This window comes from Pecten maximus, chromosome 2 (assembly GCF_902652985.1).
Source record: "Pecten maximus chromosome 2, xPecMax1.1, whole genome shotgun sequence".
Taxonomy (NCBI): domain Eukaryota; kingdom Metazoa; phylum Mollusca; class Bivalvia; order Pectinida; family Pectinidae; genus Pecten; species Pecten maximus.
In genome coordinates this window covers 33,634,163-33,648,962 of record NC_047016.1, presented here as the reverse complement: position 1 = coordinate 33,648,962, position 14,800 = coordinate 33,634,163, and positions in this window count along the sequence as shown.

Genomic DNA, 14,800 nt, shown 5'->3' with positions numbered 1-14,800 from the left:
TGGCCAGTCAGAAATCTATTGTGACGTCATCAATATGGACAGGGACGTGACGTCATGCAATTGTGAATGGTCAAACAAATGGCTGTCTCCGTTGGATTAATTAAGTTTTCCACATTTTGACTTTAAAAGCTGTCAAAATATAAGTTTCTGAATCATATGATAAAAAAGTATCTGAATTTTGTTTTCGTTTCATAGAAAATTGTATGAAACTCGTCTCTTTTATTTTCGTGAACCTTGGCGAGCGAAAACTTAAATTTAATATCATATTATTTCATCACATAGAAAGTCATATACCAAACGAAGAAGTCAAATAAATTGCTATAAAACAATAATGAAACTGAATAATTGTAGTTGACAATATCTAAGTGCTGATAACAGAAGTTTTTGAATCAATATATTTCTATACTTAAATGATACCGTAAGCTTTATCAAACGGCCGTCATGTTCCTCCATATCACATGGCAATACCATCAATATCGTAACCCAAATGTAATGATGTGACGTCATGAATAAATGACGTCGTGATGACACATATAATTGTTTTCTTAGTAAGAACATACAATTCGAGCCGAAATTAGTCAGTCTTATAGCGAAATGAATTTGAGTGTTTTCTCATGTACTCTTTTTTCAAGCTTTTAACTTAATTTATGATGTAACTCCCCTAAAGCGCGAGACATGTCAATTTACCAAACTGTTGTAACATAGTCTACATGTATATCAACTTACTGAACTCATGTAATATAGTCTATATCATCTTACTTAACTCATGTTATATAGTCTATATCAAATTACTGAACTCATGTAATATAGTCTATATCAAATTACTGAACTCATGTTATATAGTCTATATCAAATTACTGAAAACATGTAATATAGTCTATATCATCTTACTTAACTCATGTTATATAGTCTATATCAAATTACTGAACTCATGTTATATAGCCTATATCATCTTACTGAACTCATATTATATAGTCTATATCAAATTACTGAACTCATGTTATATAGTCTATATCAAAATACTGAACTCATGTTATGTAGTCTATATCAATTTACCGAACTCATATTGTATAGTCTATCAAATTACTGAACTTATGTTATAGTCTATATCAAATTACTAAACTCATGTATTGTAATCTATATCAAGTTGACACTAGTGGTAGGACCCCTTTTCTCTGAAGATGAATACACTTCAACACTTTCATGGGCGCTGTAATATTTCTAGCTCGACCATTTGTAATCTGAAAAATATTGTTCAATATTTCGAATAGAACTAAAACACTCGATATTAAAACGATGTTAAATACTATTCTCTCCGAGAAATTGGATTAACACTTGACGATGCTTCATCTCCGACAAAGAATATATAAAATCGATTGAAAACAAAAACAGAAAAAATCATACGTTACGCTACATTTGTACTACACGGCTCCAAAGTTTTGAGCTCTAATATTCAAAAAAGGTAATTAATTGTATCTCAAATATTTTTATGTAACACTCAGCCTTGTAAGCGACCATTATATGCTTTTCACTTGCTAGAGTTAATTAGACAAATTTCTATATCAGTGATGTAATTTTGTGCATTTTGTGAGAGACAAATCGTGCGTGCGCTGTAGTAAACGGAACTAAAGGATAACTGGATCACGGGTTTTATGAGACGTATTTGGTACGTACACAAGTGTGTACGCTGCACATGTTCGCTTAGTATTTCTCCTGGGGCCGCCATTTCAATGCTTCGCAAGGCTTATTTCTCTTGATTTTAAAACAAACGCAAACCTGTTCTGACTCAATCAGAGCCGCGCGGTCGTTTTCATGGCTGTACTGTATCTAGCCGTAGATTCGTTATGATATGTGTTAGTGACGTGTGAGTCTTTTGTAAAATCCTTCAATATGGGTCGAGTTTGTTTTATTGGTGTGGCAATTAATGTGTAAAGTATATACAACATGATGACTGTTTTGCCGGCGATGCAGCATCTTTAATGGAATAGACTATAACAACATGAAGGATGTCCGATTAAGGTGTTAACTTTGACAACAGACTCACAATAAATATAAAATCATTATCATTGTAGATTAAAAAAAATAATTCTGGAAAATCTTATTGGGCTTTTTATCGAAATATATATAATGCTATTCGTGTATAGCAATCTGATATAAGGATATCCTACCGTCCATACACAGAATGGCCATTGCCTTAATCCAGTGTAATCGTATTAGCATGAACCCACTGACTGTAATTAACCTCAAAATATACATACGACACAACGATACCGTATATAAACTTAAGCTAAGTATAGCTATTTACAAACCAACAATAAAGACTGTTGTATATTTGATCTCCGACGATTGGCGATTTCCTCTATAATTCAACTAACACAATATGATATTCTCATCTCAAAGTTTTTATTTATCAATAAACATTGACAGTACATAGAATTACGATAAAATGGATTGGACAATAGGATAAGCCTATAATGGTCCTTTCCGATACGTACGAGTTATTATGGGTTTATTCTAAATATTATGATATTAATACTGATATTACTGAAATGATAATCCTACAACGACATTCTTACTAAAATGATAATATAACAATGACCATTGTGATTTTCATGAAATAATAGATCTACTGTCATTTCACCGTTTTGTATTTCGTTTACACGTAGGTTATATAGGCTAAAAACTTGATAAGTTACCATTTCGTATTGTTTTTATTCCTAAATGGTTTGTATGAGCCTTATGATAGAGAGTAGTATCTTACTAGACACAAAGACATGCACATGTTAAAAAAAGACGTTGATTACAATGCTTCAACAAAACCTTTTATACTAATTTTGTACATTCTGATTAAGCAGAAATATATATGCCTTCATACATGTATAAACCCATTTTTATGTATCTGATATAAGTCTACACCAAATGAATAATCGTATATCATGAAACATTTTTTTGCATGTGTCACTTATATAATATACCCTGGCCCGTTTTTCATAGCCTCAATCGTGAGGTTCTAATATGGACAATGACGTTACGTCATGATTTGAATATGGCGCAGCAAAATTTCTGTCTCCTTTTAATTTTTTTGTCTTCCATATTTTGAAATTAAAACCTTTCAAAATGGAAGCTTTTTGAATTATGTGGTAAACGTATCTTAAACTTAACATTACACATGAGATTTTATTAAAATCGTCTGGAAATTTTAATATTTGCTCGCCTTCTAATACTCGTTTCATCAAATCTCATTTAAGTTCCTATACATCTACCCATATATAAAGGAGTCGTTTAGTGATTTGAGGGTGAATCCACACGATAGAAGAAAAACTACCTAGACAATTATGACTTTGACAGTCTTGTTTTTCGAAAACGCGTTGCGTAGGGTAAAAAATGTCTGAAGACGAGATTATAATTTAGGACTTTATACCTGACGAAGGTGTAGAACACTACTTGATATTTACGTCACATATACATTGGATACCGACCATCGAGTAATGGTTATACATACTGGTACAGATCAGCGACGTTAGTGACCAAAAATGTGGGAAACCAGTAGGGAAGCTAAGGAAATCAGAATGGTTTGTTTAACGTCCTCACAACTGTCAAGGTCATTATAATCAAAACGGACATAAAAATTGACAATATAAGAAGAATAGTCGGTGAGATACACTTCTTTATTAAGTCAATGGAGATTGACATCAGAATAAAGTGACGAATAAAATAACAATGGTCCACATTACTTTTCGAAGAGAGAAAAAAAACAAACAAAAAAACATGAAAATAAACTGATGGCGGGAGAAGGACCCGATCTCTGTTATTTAGTAAAATCATGGACGACACCTCTGTCATTTAGTAAAACTTGGACGACACCCCACTGTTATTTAGTAAAAACTTGGACTACACCACTGTTATTTAGTAAAAACTTGGACGACACCTCTGTTATTTAGTAAAAACTTGGACGACACCACTGTTATTTAGTAAAAACTTGGATGACACGACTGTTATTTAGTAAAACTTGGACGACACCTCTGTTATTTAGTAAAACTTGGACGACACCTCTGTTATTTAGTAAAAACTTGGACGACACCACTGTTATTTAGTAAAAACTTGGACTACACGACTGTTATTTAGTAAAAACTTGGACGACATCTCTGTTATTTAGTAAAAACTTGGACGACATCTCTGTTATTTAGTAAAAACTTGGACGACATCTCTGTTATTTAGTAAAAACTTGGACGACACCTCTGTTATTTAGTAAAACTTGGACGACACCCCTCTGTTATTTAGTAAAACTTGGACTACACCACTGTTATTTAGTAAAAACTTGGACGACACCACTGTTATTTAGTAAAAACTTGGACTACACCTCTGTTATTTAGTAAAAACTTGGACGACACCCCTCTGTTATTTAGTAAAAACTTGGATGACACGACTGTTATTTAGTAAAACTTGGACGACACCTCTGTTATTTAGTAAAACTTGGACGACACCTCTGTTATTTAGTAAAAACTTGGACGACACCTCTGTTATTTAGTAAAAACTTGGACGACACCACTGTTATTTAGTAAAACACTTGGACGACACCTCTGTTATTTAGTAAAAACTTGGACGACACCCCTCTGTTATTTAGTAAAAACTTGGACGACACCACTGTTATTTAGTAAAACACTTGGACGACACCTCTGTTATTTAGTAAAACTTGGACGACACCCCTCTGTTATTTAGTAAAAACTTGGACGACACCACTGTTATTTAGTAAAAACTTGGATGACACCACTGTTATTTAGTAAAAACTTGGACGACACCTCTGTTATTTAGTAAAAACTTGGACGACACCACTGTTATTTAGTAAAAACTTGGACGACACCTCTGTTATTTAGTAAAAACTTGGACGACACCACTGTTATTTAGTAAAAACTTGGACGACACCACTGTTATTTAGTAAAAACTTGGACGACACCACTGTTATTTAGTAAAAACTTGGACGACACCACTGTTATTTAGTAAAAACTTGGACGACACCACTGTTATTTAGTAAAAACTTGGACGACACCTCTGTTATTTAGTAAAAACTTGGACGACACGACTGTTATTTAGTAAAAACTTGGACGACACCTCTGTTATTTAGTAAAAACTTGGACGACACCTCTGTTATTTAGTAAAAACTTGGATGACACCACTGTTATTTAGTAAAAACTTGGACGACACCCCTGTTATTTAGTAAAAACTTGGACGACACGACTGTTATTTAGTAAAAACTTGGACGACACCTCTGTTATTTAGTAAAAACTTGGACGACACCTCTGTTATTTAGTAAAAACTTGGACGACACCACTGTTATTTAGTAAAACTTGGATGACACCACTGTTATTTAGTAAAAACTTGGACGACACCACTGTTATTTAGTAAAAACTTGGATGACACCACTGTTATTTAGTAAAAACTTGGACGACACCACTGTTATTTAGTAAAAACTTGGATGACACCACTGTTATTTAGTAAAACCTTGGACGACACCTCTGTTATTTAGTAAAAACTTGGACGACACGTCTGTTATTAAGTAAAAACTTGGATGACATCTCTGTTATTTAGTAAAAACTTGGACGACACCTCTGTTATTTAGTAAAACACTTGGACGACACCACTGAAATTTAGTAAAAACTTGGACGACACCACTGTTATTTAGTAAAACACTTGGACGACACCTCTGTTATTTAGTAAAAACTTGGACTACACCACTGTTATTTAGTAAAAACTTGGACGACACCACTGTTATTTAGTAAAAACTTGGACGACACCTCTGTTATTTAGTAAAAACTTGGACGACACCACTGTTATTTAGTAAAACACTTGGACGACACCTCTGTTATTTAGTAAAAAACTTGGACGACACCACTGTTATTTAGTAAAAAACTTGGACGACATCTCTGTTATTTAGTAAAAACTTGGATGACACCTCTGTTATTTAGTAAAAACTTGGACGACACCACTGTTATTTAGTAAAAACTTGGACGACACCACTGTTATTTAGTAAAACACTTGGACGACACCTCTGTTATTTAGTAAAAACTTGGACTACACCACTGTTATTTAGTAAAACACTTGGACTACACCTCTGTTATTTAGTAAAAACTTGGATGACACCTCTGTTATTTAGTAAAAACTTGGACTACACCTCTGTTATTTAGTAAAACACTTGGACTACACCTCTGTTATTTAGTAAAACTTGGACGACACCCCTCTATTATTTAGTAAAAACTTGGACTACACCTCTGTTATTTAGTAAAAACTTGGATGACACCTCTGTTATTTAGTAAAAACTTGGATGACACCTCTGTTATTTAGTAAAAACTTGGACTACACCTCTGTTATTTAGTAAAAACTTGGATGACACCTCTGTTATTTAGTAAAAACTTGGATGACACCACTGTTATTTAGTAAAAACTTGGATGACACCACTGTTATTTAGTAAAAACTTGGACTACACCTCTGTTATTTAGTAAAAACTTGGATGACACCACTGTTATTTAGTAAAAACTTGGACGACACCTCTGTTATTTAGTAAAACACTTGGACTACACCTCTGTTATTTAGTAAAAACTTGGATGACACCACTGTTATTTAGTAAAAACTTGGACTACACCTCTGTTATTTAGTAAAAACTTGGATGACACCACTGTTATTTAGTAAAAACTTGGACTACACCTCTGTTATTTAGTAAAACACTTGGACTACACCTCTGTTATTTAGTAAAACTTGGACGACACCCCTCTGTTATTTCGTAAAAACTTGGACGACACCTCTGTTATTTAGTAAAAACTTGGATGACACCTCTGTTATTTAGTAAAACTTGGACGACACCCCTCTGTTATTTAGTAAAAAACTTGGACGACACCACTGTTATTTAGTAAAACACTTGGACTACACCTCTGTTATTTAGTAAAACTTGGACGACACCCCTCTGTTATTTAGTAAAAAAACTTGGACGACACCACTGTTATTTAGTAAAACACTTGGACTACACCTCTGTTATTTAGTAAAAACTTGGATGACACCTCTGTTATTTAGTAAAAACTTGGACGACACCTCTGTTATTTAGTAAAAAAACTTGGACGACACCTCTGTTATTTAGTAAAAACTTGGACTACACCTCTGTTATTTAGTAAAAACTTGGATGACACCACTGTTATTTAGTAAAAACTTGGACTACACCTCTGTTATTTAGTAAAACACTTGGACTACACCTCTGTTATTTAGTAAAACTTGGACGACACCCCTCTGTTATTTCGTAAAAACTTGGACGACACCTCTGTTATTTAGTAAAAACTTGGATGACACCTCTGTTATTTAGTAAAACTTGGACGACACCCCTCTGTTATTTAGTAAAAAACTTGGACGACACCACTGTTATTTAGTAAAACACTTGGACTACACCTCTGTTATTTAGTAAAACTTGGACGACACCCCTCTGTTATTTAGTAAAAAAACTTGGACGACACCACTGTTATTTAGTAAAACACTTGGACTACACCTCTGTTATTTAGTAAAAACTTGGATGACACCTCTGTTATTTAGTAAAAACTTGGACGACACCTCTGTTATTTAGTAAAAAAACTTGGACGACACCTCTGTTATTTAGTAAAAACTTGGATGACACCTCTGTTATTTAGTAAAAACTTGGATGACACCTCTGTTATTTAGTAAAACACTTGGACTACACCTCTGTTATTTAGTAAAAACTTGGACTACACCCCTCTGTTATTTAGTAAAAAACTTGGACGACACCACTGTTATTTAGTAAAACACTTGGACGACACCACTGTTATTTAGTAAAACACTTGGACTACACCACTGTTATTTAGTAAAAACTTGGACGACACCACTGTTATTTAGTAAAAACTTGGACTACACCTCTGTTATTTAGTAAAAACTTGGACGACACCTCTGTTATTTAGTAAAAACTTGGACGACACGACTGTTATTTAGTAAAAACTTGGACGACACCACTGTTATTTAGTAAAACTTGGACTACACCACTGTTATTTAGTAAAAACTTGGACTACACCTCTGTTATTTAGTAAAACACTTGGACTACACCACTGTTATTTAGTAAAAACTTGGACGACACCACTGTTATTTAGTAAAAACTTGGACGACACCTCTGTTATTTAGTAAAACACTTGGACGACACCACTGTTATTTAGTAAAAACTTGGACGACACCACTGTTATTTAGTAAAGCACTTGGACGACACCTCTGTTATTTAGTAAAAACTTGGACTACACCACTGTTATTTAGTAAAAACTTGGACGACACCACTGTTATTTAGTAAAAACTTGGACGACACCTCTGTTATTTAGTAAAAACTTGGACGACACCCCTGTTATTTAGTAAAACACTTGGACGACACCTCTGTTATTTAGTAAAAAACTTGGACGACACCTCTGTTATTTAGTAAAAAACTTGGACTACACCTCTGTTATTTAGTAAAAAACGTGGACGACACCTCTGTTATTTAGTAAAAACTTGGATGACACCTCTGTTATTTAGTAAAACTTGGATGACACCTCTGTTATTTAGTAAAACTTGGATGACACCTCTGTTATTTAGTAAAAACTTGGATGACACCTCTGTTATTTAGTAAAACACTTGGACGACACCTCTGTTATTTAGTAAAAACTTGGATGACACCTCTGTTATTTAGTAAAAAACTTGGACGACACCTCTGTTATTTAGTAAAACACTTGGACGACACCACTGTTATTTAGTAAAAAACGTGGACGACACCTCTGTTATTTAGTAAAAACTTGGACTACACCTCTGTTATTTAGTAAAAAACTTGGACTACACCTCTGTTATTTAGTAAAAACTTGGATGACACCTCTGTTATTTAGTAAAACTTGGACGACACCTCTGTTATTTAGTAAAACACTTGGACGACACCTCTGTTATTTAGTAAAAACTTGGACGACACCTCTGTTATTTAGTAAAAACTTTGACGACACGACTGTTATTTAGTAAAAACTTGGACGACACCCCTCTGTTATTTAGTAAAAAACTTGGACGACACCTCTGTTATTTAGTAAAACACTTGGACGACACCACTGTTATTTAGTAAAAAACGTGGACGACACCTCTGTTATTTAGTAAAAACTTGGATGACACCTCTGTTATTTAGTAAAACTTGGACGACACCCCTCTGTTATTTAGTAAAAAACTTGGACGACACCACTGTTATTTAGTAAAACACTTGGACTACACCTCTGTTATTTAGTAAAACTTGGACGACACCCCTCTGTTATTTAGTAAAAAACTTGGACGACACCACTGTTATTTAGTAAAACACTTGGACTACACCTCTGTTATTTAGTAAAACACTTGGACTACACCACTGTTATTTAGTAAAAACTTGGATGGCACCTCTGTTATTTAGTAAAAACTTGGACGACACCTCTGTTATTTAGTAAAAAACTTGGACGACACCTCTGTTATTTAGTAAAAACTTGGACTACACCCCTCTGTTATTTAGTAAAAAACTTGGACGACACCACTGTTATTTAGTAAAACACTTGGACGACACCACTGTTATTTAGTAAAACACTTGGACTACACCACTGTTATTTAGTAAAAACTTGGACGACACCACTGTTATTTAGTAAAAACTTGGACTACACCTCTGTTATTTAGTAAAAACTTGGACGACACCTCTGTTATTTAGTAAAAACTTGGACGACACGACTGTTATTTAGTAAAAACTTGGACGACACCACTGTTATTTAGTAAAACACTTGGACTATACCACTGTTATTTAGTAAAAACTTGGACTACACCTCTGTTATTTAGTAAAACACTTGGACTACACCACTGTTATTTAGTAAAAACTTGGACGACACCACTGTTATTTAGTAAAAACTTGGACGACACCTCTGTTATTTAGTAAAACACTTGGACGACACCACTGTTATTTAGTAAAAACTTGGACGACACCACTGTTATTTAGTAAAACACTTGGACGACACCTCTGTTATTTAGTAAAAACTTGGACTACACCACTGTTATTTAGTAAAAACTTGGACGACACCACTGTTATTTAGTAAAAACTTGGACGACACCTCTGTTATTTAGTAAAAACTTGGACGACACCACTGTTATTTAGTAAAACACTTGGACGACACCTCTGTTATTTAGTAAAAAACTTGGACTACACCTCTGTTATTTAGTAAAAAACGTGGACGACACCACTGTTATTTAGTAAAAAAACAAACTTGGACGATACCTCTGTTATTTAGTAAAATTATGGACGAACCTCTGTTATATAGTATAACATGGCATCCCTCATTTCTGTGGTAGTTAAATGTAGTTAATTTATTTTCAAATACCTATGCACGTGCTGTTTAAATTGTTTAAAACTCTTTTGAAAAAGAAATACAAATGATAATAAGGCAGTACATAGCCTTAAGTAACTCGGTCACCACGTCACGTCGGCGTCCAAACAAATGTATCGTAACATTTTTATATCTTTATTAATCAGCTGTAATCGGATAACGCTATTAACACCAGCAAAACGTAGTAAAGTAATAGTGTTAAGATATCATTATAACGACAGACATTGTATATGTATTTATGTATTCCAATGTCGAGTTATGCATATACAATACTTATATGGATTATGATAAAAATTCCCATAAACCAATAAAAAGGATAATCTTCGTGTACACTACCGGACAAAAGAAAAGCATATAGGCAATTTGACCCCTATTTCTAAATTACTTTTGTATTTAATACATACATTTTCGCTATGTTCATTCTTTCTAGTAACACATTTATTTTACCTGTAACATGAAATATAAAATTATATATAATGTAACGAATGAAATTACGAAAAAACACATGAAGCATTTCACCAATAAAGCAGTATCATTTTCAATATGCAGTACAGTATATTTTTTGCTACAATTTTATTGATCTGTATTTTTACTAACATATGTATGACCCCCTCTGAGATATTAATCTGCATACACCGTACACACACTTGCCAAAGAATATAGTCGACATCGTTTCCTGGTCAATTCGTGTAAAACATATATATACATAAATAGCTATTACTCCTTGTTATTTTCAATAACACCATATTACATTTTTTCTTCTTCAGAATGTGGCATCGGCAAAAAACTCAGGTATGAAGTTTCCATCATGGCGGGAAGGAAAACCCATCCGGGCATCTCGCCCCTCATCACCACGTGATCATCTCCAAGGTTACCAGAAGAACTTTCCCATTATTCGCCGTAGTCTCGATGTGAAAGGCGAGCACGATGTGAAAAATATAGTTAATAGGCTGTCTGCTCCTACGCTATCCGCCAAAATGAAAAATGTAAAGTACAAACCAAATGTGGTTATGATGAACATGAATTACTATTCCTGGGCCAATATGGCGGCTTACAAAGATCACCAACGCACCATCTATAACGGAAACGGAACTACGAAACGGTCTAATTGCAAATCAGCAAGACGTTAAATTTACGGAAAGATATTTATTTACTTCGATTGATTCTCACAATAGTTTGTTAAGCACAAGCAAATATCCTAATGAAAGCTTGAAGGTACATGTACAGTGGACCCTCGATAATCCGAACACCTTCGTTCCCAGCCCAAACCGTCCGGATTACGAGTTTTCCGGACTACCGAATTTCGTCTACCAGGTCAAAAAATTGTTGTGTAAGAGTTATCTCCCTTGATTATATACAATCCGGGACGTTTTAATGACGTTTCATAAACACGTCTAATAGTCAGTCTTTTTAAAAAATAAATACACTTATGTTCTTGATATGATTCTTGTTTTCTTTTATTTTGTAGAAACTAAAAAATAAACAATGTTTTTAAAAGAACATGTGAAGTGAAAGTTGTTTTATTTATAGCGGGCATATGTGACCTACAAACAACACACATGGGTTACGTCCCAGAGGTTCACAAACGAGTAGAAATTACATACGTTAAATACCTGAAATGAAAGACCCACTATGTACAATGTACGTTTTTTTACGTAAATTATGAACCTGAAATGAAAGACCCGGTTTTTACAACTTACCAACAGTCTGTGTTTTTGTGTTTTTTTTTACTGTAAGTTAAAAACCTGAAATAAACGAACTGCTATGTACAATGTACGTTTGTTACGTAAATCAGAAACGTGAAATGAAAGACCCACTATGTACAACTTACCATTAGTCCATGCTTTTTTATATGATTTTTACGTAAGTATGAAGATACAATGAATAAGTTGCAATGTGTAGTTTGGTATGTTCACAGTCTTTATATCAGAAGTTATCGCATCACGTTACGCCCATTTATTCTGATTGGATAATAATAATAAAAACTATTCACAATATTGTGTGTTTTTAATCGTGTAAATAAAATTCAGACATACGCCACGTAATAATTAACATTAATTAATGTGGTGAATCGTAACTCACTTTGCTGTACCAGAAACTCCAAGCTACCTATCTAAAAGTACGCGACACCAGCGAGAACTACCCAAGCTGTCCGATAATTATTAAACCCGTATTCACTTAACAATGTGACACTTACTGAAGTAAATCAGCGGTATCTGACGACTTATTAGTGTGTAATTAACCCGGTTCTTGTGATCACTGCTTAATACGTAAATGTACCATGTGTGTAATTAATAACATGCATCTTTCAATGAGTCGTCATTACACGTAACGATGTTACAAGCCGATATCCTTGTTTACCCAATACAATTGTTAGTGATGTTAATTACCGATAATAAATTTATTACATGCATTTGTGATTGATTAAGTATCGTATCACATACTGTATGTTAGTGAATTAATTATTGCTAACTACGAAATAGCACTATGTAAAATAACTATAATAGATATTGTACGTCAAGTTGATCAAAGCAAGACCAGTCTACACTATAAAACCCTTTAATACTGTAGCATTTAGGTCGATCGTAAAGAAAAGCAATGTACCGTTATAAAAACAGAGCTACATTGTAACACAGGTAAACACTCGGGGCTATGACCTGGCAGCGGTCGCTATGACTACGCACAGTGTCAAGCGATAGTCTGTACAGCTGTCGACACGGGTGACTTGCCCGACATTTTTCTCTCCTCGTGGTGAAAAAATCGTCCGGATTATCGGGGGAAATTTACTAATGAAAAGTACTTTCCGTTCCCAAAATGGGCTTCCGGAATCGGAAACCGAATTTCCGGACTGGTGAGTACAAATAACGTTACGGAAATCCGTTCCCGTGCTATTCCGTCCGGACTGCGAGTTTTCCGGACTATCGGCGTCCGGATTATCGCGGGTCCACTGTACTTGTTTTCATATGCTTGGGATTTGAGAGGAAGAAGCTGAATGATGAACGGCTTTTAATCAACAAATTTTAACACTTCTTATCATAACATTTATAACAAAAAACTTCTAACCAATAAATCAATAAAAACAATAAAACCTTCTTCATCGTGTGTATTTGCCTCCAGAAATAATTTCTCTATACAGTGGGTGTATGCTAATAAACACGCATTAGACGTTCAGTTCAAGCTAAATCGTGCTATTAGTAAATCATTATAGCTAAAAGAATGGAGACAGATTTGAAGACAAAATATTGTTCCAGATAAATCGATATTATTCCCTGACGCCACTATTTAATATAACGCAGTGAGAATCTTCTTAGATTGGAATTTTTTTATTGTGTTTCTAATATGTATATATATATATTAACCTCCAGTACACGAGTTCTTTATCTACCATTTCTCTTTTCATTTAATACAATTTTAATAATGTTTTTCTCAGTGTCCATTCCAATAGCCATCGTAAGCCATATACACACAAAACAATACCCATTGTATCCCACCGACATCATCATCCCCTTACTCAGGAACCCTGATGTAGGTCGTTAATCCCTTTACCATATTCCCATACAACCTCCACCTTACCTGTAAATTTGACTAATGCCGCATAGCAGGCGTAAAGTCTGGCTTTTATCTCATTTGGACCGTAAAGAGGCGGGATGTCGGCCGGCTTTGTCCTATGTGAGGAACATTCGTCATTTCTAAAATACTTTGATCAAATCGTGGTCAGATTAATAATGGCTGAAATATTAATGATTTTGTAGTTGCAATCTGCACGTATCCCACCGTGGCGTCTTTGAAATCATTCCCTTCCCTTAATATAAATGAAGTTCTATTTCCGTTATGTAAATCTTGGCTCTTGCACCTTTCGCTCTTAATCCATGTCAAAACATGTTCCATGCTGTTTCCTTTCAATTGATTTACCTTAGCTAGGCTCGTGACGTAACACTTTGTAATCAATATACATATAATCCTGCACTTTTATATTGGTTATGTGATATCTCGATTTATAGACGGGACATCGTATGTGACCACTTAAAGCTAGTATAACATATAGCGATAAATACGATAACCAGTTATAACTAGTATAACATATGATAACCAGTTTTAACTAGTATAACATATGATAACCAGTTATAACTAGTATAACATATGATAACCAGTTTTAACTAGTAAAACATATGATGACCAGTTATAACTTATATAACATATAGCGATAAGTATGATAACCAGTTTTAACTAGTATAACATATGATAACCAGTTATAACTAGTATAACATATGATAACCAGTTATAATTAGTATAACATATGATAACCAGTTATAACTAGTATAACATATGATAACCAGTTATAACTAGTATGACATATGATAACCAGTTATAACTAGTATGACATATGATAACCAGTTATAACTAGTATAACATATGATAAC